Source organism: Rhinopithecus roxellana, chromosome 13 (genome assembly GCF_007565055.1).
Source record: "Rhinopithecus roxellana isolate Shanxi Qingling chromosome 13, ASM756505v1, whole genome shotgun sequence".
Classification (NCBI taxonomy): Eukaryota; Metazoa; Chordata; class Mammalia; order Primates; family Cercopithecidae; genus Rhinopithecus; species Rhinopithecus roxellana.
In genome coordinates, this window is record NC_044561.1 from 124858879 (window position 1) to 124883176 (window position 24298).

Genomic DNA, 24298 nt, shown 5'->3' on the forward strand with positions numbered 1-24298 from the left:
ACTGTCACCCAGGCTGGAGTGCAATGGTGCAATCTTGGCTCACGGCAACCTCCACCTCCCGGGTTCAAGTGATTCTCCTGCCTCAGCCTCCTGAGTAGTTTGGAATGCAGGCGCCCACCACCACGCCCGGCTAATTTTTGTATTTTTAGTAGAGACAGGGTTTCGCCATGTTGGTCAGGCTGGTCTCGAACTCCTGACCTCAGGTGATTCGCCCACCTCAGCCTCCCAAAGTGCTGGGATTATAGGCATGAGCCATGGCACCTGGCCTGGAAATGTCACCTTTAATCATATAATGAGCTGACCTCTATCCATGTGCCTTTTTCTGCACCCTCTTACATGTTTAGTTGATTCTATTCCTATGATTCTGTTCCAGAGTCTATTCCTATGTTGATGCCAGACTGTTTTGATTATTGTAGCTTTTAGCCTTGTTTCAATTTCTGCCTTATCTCCCTGGTTCAAGTCTTCCAGTAAAGTTATAGAACCAATGTGTCCTATTCTTCCTCACCTTCCAACACATAAACAAATCTTGCTCTAATTTTGTGTGGAATTACTCAGAATGGGTAGATATAAAGACTGGATATCTTTCTACTAATGAGGCTGAGATTAGGTCTCTTTTCAGTCTAGAATGGGCAAGCCCTGGGGCAGAACCCTTATATTAAAGCAGTAGCTCAATCAAGGTGATTTAGTGCCCCCAACCCCCCAGGGGACATTCAGCAAGGTTTGGGGATATTTTTGGTTATCATGACTAGGGAGGGTGCTCCTGGCATCTAGTGGGTAGAGGCCAGTGATGCTGCTCCACATCCTACAAGAGGGTGCTATGGGATGCTACAGGGTGGTCTGGTCCAGTCCAGGGATGAGACAGCTTCGCAGCAATCCTGAAGGTCTTGAAGGATGGAGAAGATCCTTAGAGGAAGCAGGGGGAGGGGAAGGGATAGCAAGGCCCTGGGGCATCCAGATCCCAGCCAGAATTGGAGCACTAAGGGTGGGGTCAGGAGCTGGTTCTTTCAGTCCACAAACATCCATCCTCTTATCTACCTTGCTCAACAAAGCATTTGGACCACAGCCAGTGTTTAGTAAATAAGATGCTTTTCTTAAGCTGCAAGGGCGGTGGGTAAGACTTTCTTGTTCCTGCAACAGATACACTCTGAGCACCTCCCGGATGCCAGGCCTGGCTTGGGGACCCTGGGGAACAAAAGCAACAAAGCCCCTGACCTCACAAAGCTTACCATGACTGGGGAGGATAAACCACCACAAACAGATACTTAGGACACTGTCAGGCATCACTCGGAAGGAAAGAGAAGAGGCATGGTGTCTTACAGGTCGCAGCAAGTCCTCTCTGTGAAGGTGACTCCCCACCGCACACTTGGGAACCCCAGAGGCAGATGTTTAGAGACATCCCCTTTAGGGCCAGGCAGGCAGCTCAAGCGAGATTCTCACACCAGGTGCTAAACCACTTGCTTTAAGATTAAACTATTCCCCTGCTTGATTGAGATACATTTTAATATAGCCTGTGGCCCAAGCAAAAGCCACCCCACAGGCTGTTTAGGACCTAAGGGCTGTGAGCATTTAGGAAGTTCAATGCTACAAAATGTAATGGATCCATCCCCCACAGTATCTATAGGACTTACAGAATCATACAGGTACATGCTATAGGGTAAATGCAAGAAGGGAGGGTGTAATGTCCAAGAGTTTGTAGCTAAAGCTACATTTAGGTTCTCAAATGGTCCCACCAATTGAATTAGACCCCTGCTGACAGCGAGGAGGAGAGCCTGTGTCCTGGCAAGTTCACCTGCAATGGGTGTTCCAGTTGGTACGCCATAACGAGTAGGAACTCCCTAGCTTCTCCACAGAAATAACCAGGATTAAGAAGTCTGTAGCCCTTGAGTCCTTTTCTATATACTGTATTTAAGTACATATTTCTGCACACAGCATTTATAAAGAAGATCTTACTGCTCTTTTACATGAATTTGCCAAGCAACATTCTTGGCCATTCTTCGACATTATCTACAGCTATGTCTCATTCTCTGTTTGTTTGTCATTTTAGCATCTGCACACCCTGATGGTAGAAATGGTATGGTGATGACAACTTTTCTGGTATTTACTGTATTTACTGTATTTACCTGTATTCTTTCTTCAGTGAACTATCTGTTTAAGCTCTTTGCTCATGTTACCATTGCACTATATTTTTAGTGTTCTTTCTCTTTCTCTTCTTCTTCTTCTTCTTATCATTATTATTATTATTTTGAAATGGAGTCTCGCTCTGTCACCCAGGCTAGAGTACAGTGACGCGATCTCTGTTCACTGCAACCTCTGTCTCCTGGGTCCAGTCCAAATGATTCTCCCGCTTCAGCCTCCTAGCAGCTGAGCTTGCAGGCGTGCACTGCCACATCCGGCTAATTTTTGTATTTTTCTCTTTTTTTTTTTTTTTTTTTTGAGATGGAGTCTCGCTCTGTCGCCCAGGCTGGAGTGCAGTGGTGCGATCTCGTCTCACTGCAACCTGCACGTCCCAGGTTCAGGTAATTCTCCTGCCTCAGCCTCCTGAGTAGCTGGGATTACAGATATGCACCACCACACCTGGTTAATTTTTGTATTTTTAGTAGAGAGGAGGTTTCACCATGTTGGCCAGGCTGGTCTTGAACTCCCAACCTCAGGTGATCTGTCTGCCTTGGCCTCACAAAGTGCTGAGATTACAGGCATGAGCTACCATGCCCAGCCTAATTTTTGGATTTTTCGTAGAGACAGAGTTTCACCATGTTGGCCAGGCTGGTCTCGGACTCCTGGCCTCAAGCGATCTGCCCACCTCGGCCTCGCAAAGTGCTGGGATTACAGGCGTGAGCCACCCCCCCAGCCTTTTTATTATTATGTTTAAATGGTGCCCTACATATTTAGAGAAACTTCTCTAGTAACCAGCTATAGAAATTATCCCTGAAAGTATAGTTTCTTTCTTTTTCTTTTTTGAGATGGGGTCGCACTCTGTCACCCAGATTCAATCACTCAGTCGGGGCTCATTGCAGCCTCCATTTCCTGGGCTCAGGCGATCCTCCCACCTCAGCCTGCTGAGTAGCTGGGACCACAGGCGTGTGCCAGCACACCCAGCTAATTTTTGTATTTTTTGTAGAGACAGGGGTCTCACCATGCTGCCCAGGCTGGTCTCAAACTCCTGGTCTTAAGCGATCCTTCCGGCTAGGCCTCCCAAGGTGTTGGTGTTATGGGCGTGAGCCACCATGCCCAGCCCAGTCTTCTTTTTATTAGTCTTGTATCAAGCATTCTCATGTAATTTGTTTTTTAGGTTTGGGTCTTGAGCCCGTGTGGAATTGTGGAATGTGCGTCTATATGTGTTTGGGGTTTGAGGAGGAAGCCTCATGTCACTGTTTCCAAATGGATAGACTTCCAGTCGATTGGCCCAATAGCTTTTACTTAAAAATCCCTCCTGGCCGGGCGCGGTGCCTCAATCCTGTAATCCCAGCACTTTGGGAGGCCGAGGCGGGTGGATCACAAGGTCAGGAGTTCCGGACCAGCCTGGCCAATATGGTGAAACCCCGTCTCTACTAAAAATACAAAAATTAGCCGGGAGTGGTGGCAGACGCCTATAGTCCCAGCTACTCGGGAGGCTGAGGCAGGAGAATCGCTTGAACCTGGGAGGTGGAGGTTGTAGTGAGCCGAGATTGGGCTACTGCACTCCAGCCTGGAAGACAGAGTGAGACTCCCTCTCAAAAAAAAAAAAAAACATCCCTCCCGTGGCCGGGCGCAGTGGCTCACGCCTGTAATCCCAGCACTTTGGGAGGTTGAGGCTGGCGGATTGCCTGAGGTCGGGAGTTCGAGACCAGCTTGGCCAGCATGCTGAAACCCTGTCTCTACTAAAAATACAAAAATTAGCCGGGCGTGGTGGCACATGCCTGTAATCCCAGCTACTTGGGAAGCTGAGGCCGGAGAATTGCTTGAACCTGGGAGGCAGAGGTTGCAGTGAGCGGAGATCGTGCCATTGCACTCCAGCCTGGGCAACAGAGCGAGACTCCGTCTCAAATTAAAAAAAAAAAACTCCCTCCCATTTGAAGTGCTGTCTTCATCATTTCCCTGATTCCCACATATTCTTGGATCCATGCTGGACTCTGCCATGCTGTGGATGAAACTGTCTATTGGACACAGATACCAGATGGCCTGCAAAGGCCTTCACCTTGTTTCTCTGCCTCCTCTCACCAACTCCACCCTCCGCAAGAACTTTACAATCTATTGGATTTCTCCAACTCTACACAATTCCCTCCTCCGCCAAAAAAATTTTTTTCCTTTAATTTTGAGCAGAATTACTCTGAATTTGTAGATCCCTTTTGAGAGATCTGAGATCTTTATATAAATGAGACTGAGATTAGGTCCCTTTTAGGTATAGCCCGAACAACAACAAAAAAAGTCAGTTCTTTGATGCAGAGCCCTTGGGCTAAAAAAAATAAAATTCCAGACAGGTGACTGAAGGATAGCCACAAGGGCATAGAGTCCTCAAATGACTCACCTGCCGCTCTGGCCAAAGGCTTCTTCCGGATTCTTCTGCTCAGGGGAAGGGTGTGGCAGCACCAGGCTCCCAGCCCTGAGGATAGGAGCAGCACCCAGGATAGGGTGCAATTTATTTCCAGTGAAAGAATTGTAGCCTCATTCCGCATAGGAACTCTTGCCGTGGGTAGGAATCAGATGTACTAAAAAAACAATCACTAATCAGGTATTGATCACTATTAGGCACTCTCATTGTTTGAAAAATTATAGTAACTTTCATTCAACAAGTATTTCTCCTACTCATTCTGTGTCCTAAGGGTGGGCATATGACAGTGTGTGTGTGATGATTACATCCTGGCCTGGGAGAAAAGCAATGAGCAAGTAAGTAGTAAGATGCGTGGTCCAACATCTGGAGACAGGCCACAGGGCAAAGTAAAGCCAGAGGGGGAGGATGCCTTAGGCGCTGGAACAATTTTGTTATTCTTGTTTTGTTTCTCTTTCTTTCTTTTTTTTTTTTTTTTTTTTTTGAGACTGAGTCTTGCTTGCTCTATCACCCAGGCTAGAGCACAGTGGTACGATCTGGGCTCACTGCAACCTCCACCTCCTGGGTTCAAGCGATTCCCATGCCTCAGTCTCCCTGGTAGCTGAGATTACAGGCAGGTGCTACCACTCCCAGCTAATATTTGTACTTTTAGTAGAGACGGAGTTTCACCATGTTGGCCAGCTGGCCTCCAACTCCTGAACTTAGGTGATCCGCCCACCTCAGCCTCCCAAAGTGCAGGGATTACAGGTGTGAGCCACCGTACCTGGCTCTGCTAGTGCAATTTCAGTAGGCTTGTGGGGGAGGCCTCACACAACTCATAGGTAAACAATCACAACCTGAAATTGCTTTATTTCTTTATCAATTTATTAGCTTCTTGTCTGTATCTTGCGCTGGAATAGGAGCCTGTCAACGGCGGTGACCTCGTCTGTCCCCATAGGCCTGGTTGATGTTTAACGCATGGTGGGCTCTCACTGCTGGTGGGAGGACTCAGGGAAGCGGCTACAAACCCGCAACATCCAGGCCTCAAAAAAAGTAGATTAATTCAGAGCGGACCGGCCACTGCCTTCCACACAGTGTAGACAGCCAACCTCAGACTTGAATGATCCGTTGGTGTTGGTCCAGCGGTAGTTCCATTCCGCTGGATCTGGGGCCCTGGGCCTGGGATTTTGCATTTCCAGCAAGCTCCAGGGTGGTTTGGTGGCCCCACCCAGGGATCACACTTTGAGCACAGCCCTTGAAGACATTCATTTAAGTGCTTTACAATGTTTGCCAAGTTTCCAAAGCTTTCCAGCACTTCCTCTGATCTCATTTAAAAGTACAGAATTGAAAAGGGGACCTGCTGTTAGATGGTAAGGAATTATTATTCATTTATGATTTATTTTTTTGAGATGGAGTCCCACTCACTCTGTTGCCCGGGCTGGAGTGCAGCGGCATGATCTCTGCTCACTGCAACCTGCCCCTCTCAGGTTTGAGCAATTTTCCTGTCTCAGCCTCCCCAAGTGCTGTGATTACAAATGTGAATCACAAAATTAATAAATGCCTGGCTTATTTATTTTGAGATAGGGTCTCACTCTATCACTCAGGCTGGAGTGCAGTGGCACAATCATGGCTCACTGCAGCCTCAACCTCCTGGGCTCAAGCAGTCCTCCCACCTCAGCCTCCCAAGTAACTGAGACCACAGACTCCCACCACCACACCGCACTGATTTGTGTGTGTGTATGTGGAGACAGGGGTCTCACTCTGTTGCCCAGGCTGGTCTCAAATTCCCTGCCTCAAGCCATCATCCTGTCTTGGCCTCCCAAAGTGCTAGGATTGCAGGTGCAAGCCACCGCACCCAGCCCAGAAATTTTTATTAACTTGTACTGGGCGTGATCATCACATTGGGGGTTAGAAAAACAAACAAGCAGGAATGCCTTTATCTGCTTAGATGCACATTGATGTATTTCTGGGTAAAATGATATGAGGTCGGGGTGTGTTTTACAATACTGAGAAAGGAGGGATGGGTGGAGGAGAGGGATGGGTAAAATCCAAGCGGCAGAAAACGTGGCAGTTGAGACCACGATGGGTAGGCCAGGCACAGTGGCTTACCCCTGTAATGCAAGCGCTTTGGGAGGTTGAGGCAGGACGATTGATCGAGCCCAAGAATTCCTGACCAGCCTAGGCTGTTCTACAAGACCCTGTCTTTACAGGAAATTTAAAAATTAACCAGCCATGCTAACGTGTGCCTGTGGTCCCAGCTACACGAGAGGCTGAGGCAGGAGGATTGATCAAGCCCAGGAGGTTGAGACTGTCGCAAGCAGTGTTTGTGCCACTGCACTCCAGCCTAGGTGACAGAGCAAGACCTATCTCAATTAATAAAAAAGAAAAAGGGCCAGGCATGGTGGCTCATGCCTGTAATCTCAGCACTTTGGGAGGCCCAGGTAGGTGAATCACTTGAGGTCAGGGGTTCAAGACCAGCGTGGCAAACATGGTGAAACCCTGTCTCCACTAAAACTACAAAAATTAGACAGGCATGATGAGGCATGCCTGTAATCCCAGCTAATCCAGAGGCTGAGGCAGGAGAATAACGTGAACCCAGGAGGCGGAGGTTGCAGTGAGCAGAGATCCTGCCACTGCACTCCAGCCTGGACAATAGAGGGAAACTCCGTCTCAAAAAAAAAAAAAAGAAAAGAAAGAAAAAGAAACAGGGTCAAGCACAATAGCTGCTGCTCTTATTCTAATTAACATCATTATTATTCAAAAGGCAGGACTGGGTGCGGTAGTTCCCACTTGTAATCACAGCACTTTGGGAGGCCTAGGCAGGCAGGAAGAATGCTTGAACCCAGGAGTTCAACCTGGACAACATAGTGAGACTCCATCTTTACATACAATTTTAAAATAATAAACATTGGCCAGGTGCAGTGGCTTATGCCTGTAATCCCAGCACTTTGGGAGGCCGAGGCAGGCGGATCACTTGAGGTCAGGAATTCGAGACCAGCCTGACCAACATGGAGAAACCCCGTCTCTATTAAAAATACAAAATTAGCCAGGCGTGGTGGCACATGCTTGAGATCCCAGCTACTCAGGAGGCTGAGGCAGGAGAATCGCTTGAACCTGGAAGGCAGAGATTGAGGTGAGCCGAGATTGTGCCATTGTACTCCAGCCTGGGCAACAAGAGTGAAACTCTGCCTTTAAAATAATAATAATACTAATTAAGGCCTGGTGGTCAACTGTTGTGCCTGTGCACTATGCGTAGAAGGGTTTCATATCAGACTCAGAGGCACTCATTTTGTGGGTCATTGTCTTCTTTTTCCTTTCTTCCTTTCTTTCCTTTTTTCTTCCCCCCATTGGAGGGATGGTTTAATTTCTTTCTCCTCCCATGACCACACCCAATGCATAGCCATCCAAATTTGCTGCAGAAAACCCTTGCTATTAGCATTTTCTCTTAACAACAACATTTACTTACAAAGGAACAATTCCAGATCTAAGGGAACATTGGTGGCTACCTGGAAGTGGGAAGGCAGGTGAGTGGTGGGTGGGTAAAGGCAGAGACCTGCATTTTTTTCCACTTTATAACTTTCTGTTAGCTTTTAGTATTAATATATTTTTAAAATCCAGGAAGGCATATGTATATTTTGGTTATAAAACACTCTTAAAATATGTATGTGTATTTTATAAATATGTATTGCTATGGAACACATAAATGTCCATCTTCCTGGCTTTTTCCTAGAATTGAACATTAGTCCTGAGGTTAATAGGATATTTCTCTCAGGCTCTGCCCTGGCAGGTGCTCTTCCCATACCAACAAGTAGGAATTGCTTCGCTTCTCCCCAGAAGGAAACGTGCATTATTGGTAAATATCCTTGGAGTCCCTTTTCTATATATTTAAGTACATATCACTGCATACAGCTTTTTTTTTTTTTTGAGGTGGAGTCTCACTCTGTCACCCTGGCTGGAGTGCAGTGGCACCATCTCGGCTCACTGCAACCTCCACTTCCCGGGTTCAAGCGATTCTCCTGCTTCAGCCCCCTCTAGTAGCTGGGATTACAGGCATGCGCCACCACACCCGGCTAATTTTTGTATTTTTTAGTAGAGATGGGGTTTCACCATGTTGGCCAGGCTGGTCTCGAACTCCTGACCTCAGGTGATCCACCCGCCTTAGCCTCCCAAAGTGCTGGGATTACAGACGTGAGCCACTGCGCCTGGCCTTGCATGCAGCTTTTGTAATGAGGATCTTATTCTTTACTATTTTGCATAAATCTACCACCTGGCAAGATTCTTGTCCATTCTTCTGCATTATTACCTATGCCCATATCTCATTTTATTCTCTACTAGCCTTTTCCTCCAATTTTATTAAGCTGAAACTGACAAATGAAAGTTATGTTTATTTACAGTGTACAACATGTTTTGATATATGTGTAATACAATTGTGGAGGCTGAGCTCGGTGGCTCACGTCTTCCTTTTCATTTGGGAAAAATATATATATATACACACACACATACATATATAAATATACACAAACATATATAAATATATATACACACACACACATATATATAAATATATTTGAGGGATTCCTTTTGTGCCCACAAAGATTTTTCTCCGTTTGCACAAACTTGTGTTTGGCCTCCTCAGGTGTAACACGATGTACAACAAACCGACCCTTGGTGTCACAGATCAGACGGAAATTCTCTCCCCACTTGTCAATGCTGCCGACATCCATGAATCCAGCAGGGTAGGTTATATCAATACGAACCCTGCCATCGATCTTCATGAACCGCTGCATGCAAATCTTCTTTACTTCATTTCCTGTGAGGGCATACTTAAGTCTGTTCCTTAGGAAAATGATGAGGGGGAGACACTCTCTCAACTTGTGGGACTGGTGGATGGACGAGGAGCAAACACACCACTCAATTTATTCAGCAGCCAAGCTTTGGAGCTGCTACCTGCTTCGGATGCTTCTTGGGATCACGAGCTATGGCTGCATTAGGCAAGGAAAGAGGACCTCCGTCTCCCAGTGTGCGTAGAAATTGGGGCCCTAATTTTTATATTTTGTAGACATGGGGTCTCTCTGTGTTCCCCAGGCTGGTCTTGAACTCCTGGGCTCAACCTATCCTCCTACCTCGGCCTCCCAAAGTGCTGGGATGAGCCAGCACAGGCATGAACCACTGTGACCAGTCTTTTCTCTTTTTTTTGTAAATACAGACAACGTCGTGCTCTGTTTCCCAGGCTGGAGTACAGTGGCACAATCATAGTTTGTTGAAGCCTCCAACTACTGGGCTCGAAGGATCTTCCCACCTCAGTCTCCCAAGTAGCTGGAATTACAAGCTTGAGCCACCACACCCAGTATGCATTTTTTAACATCTGGGGAAAAGTCCACCTTATGATGGAATGTAAGTTAGTTGATAGAAACAATAATTTTCTCTTGTGGTAGGAGACCAAGATTTGTAGGATTTGTTATTCTAGTAACCAAGAAAATATTCCAGGAGAATTTAGAATTTTCATTTTATCAGGTGGCAGCAAATCTATGAGACACTCCACTCCCCAAGTGTGGGGAGTAAGGGAAAGTCTTGTGAGCCTGCATAGCCCATCCAGGAGACAGGTAACAAAAGCACTGGCACATAAACCATGACCAAGAGAACCCAGGGCATGGGCATGATTTCTGCTTCCTGGGTCTAGCTTATTTTTATTTTTATTTTTTGACATGGAACCTCTTGTCACCCAGGCTGGAGTGCAGTGGCACGATCTCGCTCACTGTAACCTCCACCTCCCGGATTCAAGCGATTCTCCTGCCTCAGCCTCCCGCATAGCTGGGACTACAGGTGCGCGCCCCCATGTCCGGCTAATTTTTTTGTATTTCTAGTAAAGACGGGGTTTCACCATATTGGCCAGGCTGGTCTTGAGCTCATGACCTCGTGATCTGTCTGCCTCAACCTTCCAAAGTGCTGGGATTACAGGCGTGAGCCACCGCACTGGCCGGGTCTAGCTTATTGAAAGGTGACTTGGTACCAATGTTTAAATAAAAGCAACCAAAATGATGAATGCTCTGTTACTCACAGCTTCTGGGTTACTCAGGCACAGGGTCATAGCACCTACACAGATAAGTGGTGGAAGCAGAGGCTTTTCTGTTACTGGAATGCATGCCATGTTGCTGGACTTTTGAACATCTTTAGAGGATTCTGTACTAGCCATTTGGAGACTGAGCCTGTCTGTGATCAAAAGCCCTCTGGCACGTCTTTATTAGCATGTCTTTTTTTCTTTTCTTTTCTTTTTTTTTTTTTTTTTTTTTGAGATAGAGTCTTGCTCTGTCACCCAGGCTGGGGTACAATGGTGCAATCTTGGCTCACTGCAACCTCCGCCTCCCAGGTTCAAGCAATTCTCCTGCCTTAGCTGGAGTAGCTGGGATTACAGGCGCGCGCCACCATGCCCGGGTAATTTTTGTATTTTTAGTAGAGGCGGGGTTTTACTATGTTGGCCAGGCTGGTCTCAAACTCCTGACCTCAGGTGATCTGCCTGCCTTGGCCTCCCAAAGTGCTGAGATTACAGGCATGAGCCACTGCACCTGGCCCTTTTTTTTTTTCCTTTTGAAACCGAGCTTCCCTTTTGTCACCCAGGCTGGAGTGCAGTGACGCAATCTCGGCTCACTGCAACCTCCGCCTCCCAGGTTCATGCAATTCTCCTGCCTCAGCCTCCCAAGCAGCTGGAATTACAGGTAACCACCACCATGCCCAGCTAATTTTTGTATTTTTAGTAGAGACAAGGTTTCACCGTGTTGGCCAGGCTTGTCTCGAACTCCTGATATCAGGTGATCCACCCATCTCAGCCTCCCAAAGAGCTGGGATTACAGGCATGAGCCACCAGGCCCGGCCTTGTTAGCATGTCTTAACCCTTTCCTAGGCACCTAGGATAAGGGTTTTCCTGTCAATCCACAAACATCCATTGAGCACCTACCATACACTCTCACAATTACAGGCATTGGGCATAGAGCAGTGAACAAAATAGACTTAGTGCCCAACCCTGTGGAGTTTCTGGTCTACTGGGGACATAGCAATCAAATATCTATGTGGTATTGCACGCCTTAGTCATGGCTACTCAGGAGGCTGATGGGGGAGGATCACTTGAGCCCAGGAGGTTGAGGCTGCAGTGAGCCATGATTGTGCCACTGCATTCCAGCCTAGGTGACAAAGTGAGGCCCTGACTCAAATATATATATATATACACACACACACACGATATATATAATATATAAAATAATTACATACATATATTTATATTATATATACACACACCAGATATATACATATATGTGCTACAACATGTGAAAGAGTGATGGAGGAGGGAAGATATTGCAAATAAAAGAAACAGCATGTGTCTTGCTGTGCAACTTTAACTTGAGGAATTTCACCTACTCCCTAGCAGTATGATTTTGGATTAGACAGCATTTTTTTCATCAATAAAGTACTAACAATTGGCCGGGCGCGGTGGCTCAAGCCTGTAATCCCAGCACTTTGGGAGGCCGAGACGGGCGGATCACGAGGTCAGGAGATCGAGACCATCCTGGCTAACACTGTGAAACCCCGTCTCTACTAAAAAATACAAAAACTAGCCGGGCGAAGTGGCGGGCGCCTGTAGTCCCAGCTACTCGGGAGGCTGAGGCAGGAGAATGGCGTAAACCCGGGAGGCGGAGCTTGCAGTGAGCTGAGATCCGGCCACTGCACTCCAGCCCCGGCGACAGAGTGAGACTCTGCCTCAAAAAAAAAAAAAAAAAAAAAAAAAAAAAGTACTAACAATCACAGCGAGTTGCTAGTCCCAAAGGTGCATCACTTCTAGCTAATGAATAGGGACCACCCAGAACGCTGGGGAAATGATTGCGACCTCCCTTCGCTGGTCCTAAGGCCCTGCATGCTCCCCAGCACCCTGGCTGGGCTCTGGCTCCCTAATCCTGCTGCGAACCCTAACCCAGAGCTTTATCTCTGGGAAGTGTGGTTAGGAGAGGTGGGAAATTAAACTCTCTGGGTGTTGTCTCAACATTACTTATTTACTAGAAGCACGTGTCCTCTTGATAATAATACCAATTTCAATTAAGTGATCTGGTACTGGTATAGGGTAATCAGAAAACTTAATAAAATAGAATAAGGCATTTAGAATTCCATCCACATATATATGGGGGTTTGGTAAATGGTAAAAGGTATTATTTCCCATTGGTGGAGAAATAACAAGTTATACAATAAATGACATTAAGGGCCGGGCGCGGTGGCTCAAGCCTGTAATCCCAGCACTTTGGGAGGCCGAGACGGGCGGATCATGAGGTCAGGAGATCGAGACCATCCTGGCTAATACGGTGAAACCCCGTCTCTACTAAAAAATACAAAAAACTAGCCGGGCGACGAGGCGGGCGCCTGTAGTCCCAGCTACTCGGGAGGCTGAGACAGGAGAATGGCGTGAACCCGGGAGGCGGAGCTTGCAGTGAGCTGAGAGCCGGCCACTGCACTCCAGCCTGGGTGGCAGAGCAAGACTCCGTCTCAAAAAAAAAAAAAAATAAATAAATAAATGACATTAAGGAGAAGCATTTTAGGGAAATTTTAAGTTCCTTATTCCAAAAAAGACTACAGTTGTCCCTCAGTATCAATGGGGCATTGGTTCCAGGACTCTTCTCAGGCACTAAAATCCATGGATGCTCAAGTCCCTTACACAAAAATAGTGTAGTATTTGCATGTAACCTACCACACATCCTTCTGTATACAGTTAACGTTCTTAGAAACTTTGACTTAGAGGGAAAGGATGTATAAACAAAACCATTTGTTTTCCCATCAATGATATAATGAAACAATGTTGAATGAAAGAATGTTGGCCAGGCACAGTGGCTCATGCCTGCAATTCCAGCACTTTAAGAGGCTGAGGCGGGCAGATCACCTGAGGTCAGGAGTTCCAGACCAGCCTGCCCAACATGGTGGAATCTCGTCTCTACTAAAAAATTTAATAATTAGCCTAGCATGGTAGCGGACGCCTGTAATCTCAACTACTCAGGAGGCTAAGGCAGGAGAATTGCTTGAACCTGGCAGGCGGAGGTTGCAGTGAGTCAAGATAGCACCACAGTGCACTCGAGCCTAGGTGACAGAGCAAGACTCTGTCTCAAAAAAGAAAAAAAAAAAAAGAGTGTTATTTGAGGACCTGCTGTGCAGTCGTTAGCTTTAATACCTAATACAATGTAAATACTATGTAAATAATTGTTATACTGTATTGTTTAGAGAATAATAACAACAAAAAATGTCCATGTTCAGTACAAACACAACCATCCTTTTTTATTTCTAGTAACTTCCACCTGCAGTTGCTTGAATCCATGGATGAGGACCCCATGGATGTGGAGGGCTCGCCGTTTAGATATAGCAAAGAGCTAAAGGTATAAAAATATATTAGGAAGAAGAAGTGTTTAAGGCCAGGTGCAGTGGCTCACACCTGTAATCTCAGCGCTTTGGGCGGCCAATGCAGGAGGATTGCTTGAGCTCTGGAGATTGAGACCAGCCTGGGCAACATGGTGAGATTCTGTCTCTACAAGAAATAAAAATAATTAACCAGGCATGGTGGCTCACACGTGTAGTCCCACCTACTGGGGAGGCTGAGGTGGGAGAATTGCTTGAGCCCAAAATGTCGAAGCTGCACTGAGCTATGATGACACCACTGTACTCCAGCCTGGGTGACAGGGCGAGATCCTACCTCTTAAATTAAAAAAAAAAAAAAAAAAAGGTTTAGTAACACACATGATTTTAACACCAAGACTTGAAGAAAGAGGTTGACAAAATTTATTATGTAAACATTTAAAATATGAATTATTTCAGATATGAAAACATAGGAGAAATAATAGAATAACCACATGTGTATACCCTCCCATTACAGAAGTAAAACATTATAGCAAGTTACCACCCAGGCAAGCAGAATTTAAAATATTTCCTTCTGTGCATGTTTTCATTCTGCTTTTTCCCTGGTAGGAATCCATGAATCATAGGTAGGCACAAAACTCGATAGAGATTTCTTTTTAAAATTTTTTTATTTTTATATTTATTTCTTTATTTCTTTTTTTGAGACAAAGTCTTGCTCTGTCACCCAGGCTGGAGTGCAGTGGTGCGATCTTGGCTTACTGCAATCTCCACCTCCTGGGTTCAAGAGATTCTCTTGCCTCAGCCTCCCAAGTAATAGCTGGGGTTACAGGCACCCACCACCACACCTGGCTAATTTTTTTGTTTGTTTGTTTGTGACAGAGGAGTCTCTCTGTGTCACCCATGCTGGAGTGGAGGATGGTCTCAATTTCCTGACCTCGTGATCCTCCTACCTTGGCCTCCCAAAGTGCTGGGATTACAGGTGTGAGCTACTGTGCCTGGCCTAGATTCTAGTACCTAAATTTTTCCACCCAAGGACACATCCTGGAGATCCTTCTAGGCTGAGACACGTAGCTCTACAACACGCAAATGCAAAACTGCGAGAGGAGCAGGCAATGATGGGGTATGAAGCGCCCACCTTGCTTAATTCTCTGCAGTGTCACCCTCCATTCTCACCTGGACCTGACCCTCTGGGGGGTTCAGGCTCTTCTCCCCATGACAGATGTGGTAACTGGGGCACAAGAGAATCCACTGGTGTGTCTAGACCATGGGCTCTGAAGAACCCACAGTGAGAGGGAAAAAAGCCGAGACTGGCCAGAATCTGGCGGCTCCCGAGGTGAGTGATTGAAAACCCAGATCCCCTATGGAAATAACAAAGGGTAACATCAGCCCAGGAAATTCAGATCATGCCTCAGAAAAGGTCCTTCCCCTTTCCTGCTGGGAATTGGCCCATTTACCCCAATTGATGGTCTTCCTAAACTCTAGAACACTGGTTCTCACAGAGAGGTTCTCTTTGATGCAACATCAGCATCTCCTGGAAAAGTAGTAGAAATGCAAATTGGGCCTTCTCTCCTGGGTTCTTCCCCAGTCAGAAAAAGCTGGGTATGGGGTTGGGCGGGGAAGAAAAGAACAACAAATAATTTTAAAAAGAAATGCAAATTACAGGGTCCCATTCTAGAACTCCTGAATTAGGAAGTCCTGTTGGGGGATGGGCACAACGGCTCATGCCTATAATCCCAGCACTTTAGGAGGTGGAGGCAGGTGGATCACTTGAGGTCAGTTCAAGATCAGCCTGGCCAACATGGTGAAACCTCATTTCTACTAAAAATACAAAAATTAGCTGGGCGTGGTGGCAGGTGTCTGTAGTCCCAGCTACTCAGGAGGCCAACGAAGGAGAATCGCTTGAACTCAGAAGGCGGAGGTTGCAGTGAGCCAAGATCATGCCACTGCACCCCAGCCTGGACAATAAACTGAGACTCGGTCTCAAAAAAACAAAAACAAACAAACAAAAAAAGAGGCCACGCGCAGTGGTTTATGCTTGTAATCCCACCACTTTGGGAGGCCGGGGCTGGTGGATCACCTGAGGTCAGGAGTTCGAGACGAGCCTGGTCAACATGGCGAAACCCTGTCTCTACTAAAAATACAAAAATTAGCCAGGCCTGGTGGCACATGCCTGTAGTCCCAGGTACTCTGGAAGCTGAGGCAGGAGAATTGCTTGAACCTGGGAGGTGGAGGTTGCAGTGAGCTGAGATCACACCATTGCACTCCAGACTGGGAGACAGAGCGAGACTCAAGTCAAAAGGAAAGAAAGAAAGAAAGAAAAAGAAGAAAGAAAGAAGAGCCGGGCACGGTGGCTCATGCCTGTAATCCTAGCACTTTGGGAGGCCAAGGCGGGAGGATCACGAGGTGAGGAGTTCGAGACCAGCCTGGCCAACATGGTGAAACCCTGCCTCTACTAAAAATACAAAAATTAGCTGGGTGTGGTGGCGCATGCCTGTAATCCCAGCTACTTAGGAGGCTAAGGCAGGAGAACTGCTTGAACCGTGACCCAGGAGGTGGAGGTTGCGGTGAGCTATCATGCCACTGCACTCCAGTCTGGGCAACGAGAGTGAAACTCTGTCTCAGAAAAAAAAAAAAAAAAAGAAAGGAGAGAGAGAAGGAAGGAAGGGAGGAAGGGGAGGAAGGCAAGGAAGGAAAGGAAGGAAGAAAAAGAAAGAGAAAGAAAAAAGAAAAGAAAAGAAAGAGAGGGAGGGAGGGAAGGAAGGAAGGAAGGAAGGAAGGAAGGAAGGAAGGAAGGAAGGAAGTTAGTTAGTTGCAATGGGGTCTGCCTTCCTCCAGGAAATTCAGATGGGAGCTCCAGCTGGCAACTGCCTCGAATTTAAGATGCTCAAGGTCTTCTCTTTCTGCCAGTGTGCAGCAGTGTGCAGCAGATCATAACTGATATGAACAAGCAGTAGGTGCTCAACAAATACTGTGAATAATTCTGTAAATATTTTCTAAATGCTCACCACGGGCTAGGTCTTTGCATGGTGTCCCAAGTCCTGGGCATCTGGAGGTAGAGTCCAGTGGGGGAAGCCTGTAGGAAAAGGAGGCCTTTCGGAAGCCAGCTCTGACGCTGAGAACTTGACTCTAGCTGAGCTCAAAGGGGAACAAGGGGTGGGGTTGGATATGTACATGCGGAGAAGGAGATTTAGGTGCAGTTTCTGCTGCTCTTCAGTGCCTGTGCTAATGTATTTGGACTTATGTATAATAAAATAACTAGTTTTGTTTTTCTTTCTGTTTTGAGACAGGGTCTCTATTTGTCACATAGGCTAAAGGGCCGTGCTGGGATCACAGCTCACTGCAGCCTCGATCTCCCAGACTCAAGCAATCCTCCTGCCTCAGCCTCCCCAGTAGCTGGGACCACAGGTGTGCATTACCACACCTGGCTAATTTTTAAAATTTTTTGTAGAGACGGGATCTGGCTGTGTTGCCCAGGCTGGTCTTGAACTCCTGTGCTCAAGCAATCCTCCTGCCTCAGCCTCCCTAATTGCTGGGATTCCAGGTGTGAGCCACTGCACCCCACCTAGTTTTTTTAATTATAAAAACAAGACATCTGCATGGCCCAAAATGCAAAGAAAAACAGGACAGAAGGACCAAAAATAGAAATTGATTTCTCCATTCCCCCAGCAATTCATCCTAATTTTTATTTATTTTTATTTTTTAGATTTCTTTAATTTTTAATTTTTTTGAGACGGAGACTCACTCTGTCGCCCAGGCTGGGGTGCAGTGGCACAGTCTCCGCTCACTGCAACCTCTGCCTCCCAGGTTCAAGCAATTCTCTTTTTGTATTTTTAATAGAAACAGTGTTTCACCATGTTGGCCAGGCTGGTCTCGAAGTCTTGACCTCAGGTGATCCATCCACCTCAGCCTCCCAAACAGCTGGGATTACAGGCATGAGCCACCGCGCCTGGTCCATCCTCATTTTTATACTATTATTTTTTAAATTTTGAAGTCTTACTGATTTGCAAAATAAATGGCCCCACATTGTGTAACATGCCTGTGGCTAGAAGGCCTTCTTTAGAAAGCAAGTTCATAGAGTTTCCTCACCCAAACATGCTTCAGTAGTGACTTAAGTACAGAAATGTTAAAATGGCCTTCTTTGGAACTTCACATAAAGGTAAGCCACAGAGCTTTGTTTGAGTAAAACAAATCTAAGACAAGAAGGCCGGGTGTGTTGGCTCTCACCTGTAATCCCAGCACTTTGGGAGGCCAAGGTGGGAGGACTGCTTGATCCCAGAAGTTCGAGACAAGCCTGGGCGACATGGTGAAACCCCGTCTCTACAAAATCTACAAAAACTGGCTGGGCGTGGTAGTGTGTGCCAGCAATCCCAGCTACTCAGGAGGCTGAGGCAGGAGAATCGTTTGAATGCAGGAGGGGGAGGTTGCAGTGAGCCAAGACTGTGCCACTACACTCTAGCCTGGGTGACAGAGCGAGAATCCATCTCCAAAAAAAAAAAAAGAAAGAAAAATTAAAAAGTTCTGGAAAAAGTTTCAAAAGGGTGTATCATGCATCCACGAAGATGGCAACAACCAAACTGCCAGGCCTCTGAGCCCAGGCTAAGCCATCTTATCCCCTGTGACCTGCACGTATACAAGACTCAGCCCACTGCACCCAGGTGATTAAAAAGTTGTATTGCTCACACAAAGCCTGTTCGATGGTCTCTTCACACAGACACACGTGACAAAAACCATGAGAAGTATTGATGAGAATGACAGATGTGGGGATTATGATGCCACAAGCATCGGTACATTTTTCTAGGGAAAAGGGGCCGGAGCCAGAGTAACCACATGGTTTATCACAGAAGGAAATGGGCACAGTTAGTAATTTCCCCAGTTCATGAGACACCAACCAGGTGGATCCCAGAAAACCCTGACGTCGATCATCCTACTCCAGTGATTCTCAACCACTGGTGGGGATGGGGTGGGCAATTTGCACTTCAGGGGACGTCCGGGTCTGGAGACATTTTTGGTCGTCACAACGGGGAGGGGGTGATACAGGTATCTAATGGGTAGAGGCCAAAGAAGCCTCTGCACACCCTGCAATGCACAGGACAGCCTCCCAGAACCAAGAATGACTCAGTCCCCAAAGTCAGCAGCGCAGAGGCTGAGAGATCTGGTAGTCAGTCCTGTCACCGGCTTCAGACCAGAGCTGAGGCTGAATTTTCAGGCTATTTTTTGCCACGGGGATGTCGGAATGAAATTTTAAATTACTTCTCCTGTTGCCCAGGTCTGGCAAAACAATCTTAATGTGACCAAGGAAGCACTTGAGCTGTTAACACCAGCATTTACTTACAATGGAATTGTAACCTGCTTAACGTTATTACCTTTTTGTTCAACTTTTGCTTGTTGTAATGCAGTAAGTGTGTGTTTTCTAAAATGACCTCAATATTATCTAAATACAATCTTTTTTAAATGCCAAAGAGGTAACAGATTTAAGTCCTTTGCATTTCTAGGCCCTTGTCTAGGCAGTCATATGAATATCTCTGTGCAAGCATACATAATGTTAACGTTTGCTTTGTTCTCTAATGCCAGATCCTTGATACCATCTTCAGCTCAGCCTCCTTATTTTTGACACCTGAGAGGCATTCCATTGTATGGAGAGACCCTGATGTGTAAGTCAGCAACCCCTGTCTCCTCCACAGACCCTTAGGTTCTTCCAGTTTTTCCTGCTTTTACAAAGCGAGATAAGTGTCCTCTACACACCTGCTGGTTGCATGTTTTTAAAGATGAGGTTCCTGGAGTTCAAACTGCTGAGTCATGGGGTCCATACAGATTTTAAATCTTGTTAAAAACTCTTCTATAGTGATTGAAGTTTTAATCCCAGGATCGTATATTCCCTTCATCTAAATACATAAATATGTGTGGGTTAATTTCCTCCTCGAACTAGGAGACCCACGGAGTGAAGACCAAGGCATAGCATTATAATATAGTAACTGTTAAGAGGAGGCACTATTTCATCATGTGCAAAAAAATCCTATCTAATTCAAGGCAGATAATCTCGTGAGGACCAAGCCCAAAGTATGCTAATTACAAAAAAAGAAAGAAAGAAAACCTGTTTACTGGGGGACATTTGGAACCAGGACCTAGCCAGGCATATAAACCCGACCTGAGAGCGCCCAGTGCGTGGCCAGAATTTCTCCCCCGTCTTGTGTCTACCCAGCTGTGGGAGATGGATGCTTATCAAATACAGTGACAATGATGAATGATCTCTTCCTCACCAATTTTTTTTTTTTTTTTTTTGAGACAGAGTCTCACTCTGTCACCAGGCTGGAGTGCAGTGGCGCAATGGCTCACTGCAACTTCTGCCTCCCAGGTTCAAGCAATTCTCCTGCCTCAGCCTCCTGAGTAGCTGGGACTACAGGTGCCCACCACCACGCGCAGCTAATTTTTGTATTTTTAGTAGAGATGGGGTTTCACCATGTTGGCCAGGATGGTCTTGATCTCTTGACCACGTGATCCACCTGCCAAGGTCTCCCAAAGTGCTGGGATTACAGGCGTGAGCCACCGCGCCCTGCTCTCACCAATTCTTGAGTATTTACAGGGAGCAGAATTCCTGCAGGCAGGTGATGATGAAGGCACAGTAGGAGCAGGCCTTTCGGTTATGGAGTAAGCTCCTGCTGGCTGGAGTGGGACAGCCTCTGAGGCCTCTAGGGTTGTGTCTCAGGAAAAGCAGCCGTGGATATAGTTGCTCCCTTTCTAGAACACTTACCTGGTAGCCTGCCAGGCATTTCCACGTGGGTCACAAACCTCTGTGAGGACACACCACGCCCTCCCCACTGTTGCTGGCACCACTGCACGGTCATGAAGGAAGCACACCTTTTGCGGATCCTGGTGGGGCTCCTGATCTAACACAAAAGACAAGTTTTTTGTTTGCTTGTTTGTTGGTTTTGCTTTTTTTTTTTTTTTTTTTTTTTTCTTTTTCTGAGACAGAGTCTTACTCTGTCACCTAGGCTGGAGTGCAAAGGCACAATCTCGGCTCACTGCAACCTCTGCCTCCCAGATTCAAGTGATTCTCCTGCCCCAGCCTCCCAAGTAGCTGGGATTACAGGCGCATGCCACCGTGCCCAGCTAATTTTTGTATTTTTAGTAGAGACGGGGTTTCAACATGTTGGCCAAGCTGGGCTCGAACTCCTGACCTCAAGTGATCCGCCCACCTCAGCCTCCCAAAGTGCTGAGATTACAGGCTGTGAGCCACGGCACCTGGTGGAAGACAGGTTTAATTTAAAAATAACATAAATGGACTGGCCACAGTGGCTTAACCCTATGATCACAGCACTTTGGGAGGCTGAGGTGGGTGGATTGCTTGAGGCCAGGAGTTGAGACCAGCCTAAGCAACATGGTAAACCCTATCTCTACAAAAAATACAAAAATTAGCTGGGCATGGTGATGCATGCCTGTGGTTCCAATTACTTGGGAAGCTTGAGGAGTAGGATTGTTTGAGCCTAGGAGGTTGAGGCTGCAGTGAAGCGATCATGCCACTGCGCTCCAGCCTGGGCAACAGAACAAGATTGTCTCAATTAAAAACATCAAAAGCTGGGCGCGGTGGCTCACGCCTGTAATCCCAGCACTTTGGGAGGCCGAGGCGGGCAGATCACGAGGTCAGGAGATCGAGACCATCCTGGCTAACACGGTGAAACCCCATCTCTACTAAAGATGGAAAAATTGGCGGGCGCCTGTAGTCCCAGCTACTCAGTCGGCTAAGGCAGGAGAATGGCGTGAACCCAGGGAGGCAGAGCTTGCAGTGAGCCGAGATCATGCCACTGCACTCCAGCCTGGGCGACAGAGCCAGACTCCGTCTCAAAACAAACAAACAAAAAACAAAACATCAAAATAGAAACAAATCACACAAATATATAGTTACAAAGTCTGGCATTGTGTTGAGTTGTTCCAGGCAGAAGGGTAGCACCTGGTCTCCTATGCAGCTTTAACTTGGAGAATTCTTCCCAGTTAGCCATGCAGCCCTAAGCATGTCACCTAAGCTCTCTGATCCATCCCCTTTCACCTATTGAGTAAAGGTAATAAGCATAGCTTCACCTTATTGGAACTGTGCCCATATAATTCATCATCCAAGGAGGGACTCTTTTGAGAATAATAAAAGGACATGGCTGGGCGTGGTGGTTTCCGCCTGTAATCCCAGCACTTTGGGAGGCCAAGCAGGTTGGATCACGAGGTCAGGAGTTCAAGACCAGCCTGGCCAAGATGCTGAAACCCCATCTCTACTAAAAATACAAAAATTAGCTGGGTGTGGTTGCACACGTCTGTTATCCCAGCTACTCGGGAGGATGAGGCAGGAGAATCGCTGGAACCCCGGGCAGCGGAGGTTGCAGTGAAACAAGATTGTACCACTTCACTCTAGCCTAAGCGACAGAGCAAGATTCTATCTCAAAAAAAAGGACACTACTAACAATGACAGGGGGCCAGGTGCACTGGCTCACACCTGTAAGCCCAGCAATTTGGGAGGTTGAGACAGGTGGGTCACTTGAGCCCAGGAGTTCAAGACCAGCCTGGCCAACATGGTAAAACCCCATCTCTACTAAAAAAAAAAAAAAAAAAAAAAAAAAAAAAAAAAAAAAAAAAAAAAATTGGCCGGGTGCAGTGGCTCATGCCTGTAATCTCAGCATTTTGGGAGGCTGAGGCAGGCAGATCATGAGGTCAAGAGATCAAGACCATCCTGGCCAACATGGTAAAACCCCATCTCTACTAAAAATACAAAAATTAGCTGGGCATGGTGGCATGTGCCTGTAATCCTGACTACTCAGGAGGCTGAGGCAGGGAATCACTTGAACTCAGGAGGCCGAGGTTGCAGTGAACCAAGTTCGCCCCACTGCACTCCAACCTGGCAACAGAGTGAAACTCTGTCTCAAAAAAAACTAAATAAATAAAAAATTAACTGGTCATGGTGGCATGCACCTGTAATCCCAGCTACTAGACAGGCTGAGGCAGGAGAATCACTTGAACCTGGGAGGCAGAGGTTGCAGCAAGCTGAGATTGCACCACTGCACTCCAGCCTGGCGATAGAGCAAGACTCTGTCTTAAACAAAGCAAACCAAAACAAAAACAACGACAGGGAAGCATGGTCCCCCTACTCATGTGGGCACACAGTGTGCACACTCCTACACACTCGAAGTGGGAAACATTACCCTGATTTTACAGATGAAGACACGGAGACTCACCCAGAAAACTAACCTGCCCATTCACCTGGCAAGTAGGTGGAGGAGCCAGGATTTTTATCCAAGACTTTTTGACTCCAAAATCCAAGAGGGGAGTTATTGTGCCATACCGAGATTAAGTTGAAATACCTGCCTTGCAGGGTTGTTGTAATTGTCAAAATGTATTCAAAGTTGCCTGGCCTGTAGGAGGTGCTCTAAAAAACAGAAATTATGGCCGGGTGCGGTGGCTCACGCTTGTAATCCCAACATTTTGGTAGGCCGAAGCGGGTGCATCACAAGGTCAGGAGATAGAGACCATCTTGGCCAACATGGTGAAACCCTGTCTCTAATAAAAATACAAAAAATTAGCTGGGCATTGTGGCATATGCCTGTAATCCCAGCTACTTCGGAGGCTGAGGCAGGAGAATCACTTGAACCAGGGAGTCAGAGGTTGCAGTGAGCCAAGATCGCACCACTGCACTCCAGCGTGGCAACAGAGCGAGACTGAGTCTCGAAAAAAATACTATTATTGTAATTAGCAAGGACTAAAACCAACATAACCTTGGGTTAAGCAATATCAAGACAAGCAAAAGTCACTTCACTTCTTGCTCCAAAAAAATACCTGTTCTGGAAGATAAGATTATGCATCAGATGTGACTTCAAAACCCTGGGCCCACCATTCCAAAGCTGTCTGTCAGAAACTCTCCACTCCCAACCAGTTTCTTGCCTTGCAAGACTTGCTTTAAAATCACCCAGCCAGGGCTGCGATTTTAAACCCGTAAATACCATTCCCTAATTTCCCTAATTTGAATCTGTTGACGTGGTGTTCTCCTTTACTGCAGGAAGTCCAAATAACCTAGTTTTGCTTGATCGACAGGTTTTTCGGGTGGAATTAAGCTAATGGAATTAAAGTCTATGAAGGCATTCAAAAATGTTTTTTGTTATTAGTCTACAAAATAGAAACAGCCAAATGTGGTAGAACTAATAGTAGCCCCCAAAAGCTGTCCACATCCAAATTCCTGCAATCTATAGATATATTACCTAACATGGCGAAGGGATCTTACAGATAGGAGTAAATTAAGGATCTTGAGATGGGAAGATTATCCCAGATTATCTGGGCAGGCCCAGTGTAATCACAGGGGGCCTTCCAGGACGGAGAGGCAGGAGGATCTGAGTCAGAGGAGGAGAGGTGAAGATGGAAACAGAGGCTGGAGTGATGTCTGGAAAG

The 24298-nt window shown here is 46.5% G+C and overlaps 1 pseudogene; it reads right to left on the reverse strand.

Moving 5' to 3' along the window:
- Positions 1 to 802: 802 nt before the first annotated feature.
- LOC115892855 overlaps positions 803 to 24298 on the reverse strand; it is a 32771-nt pseudogene continuing 9275 nt past the window's right edge.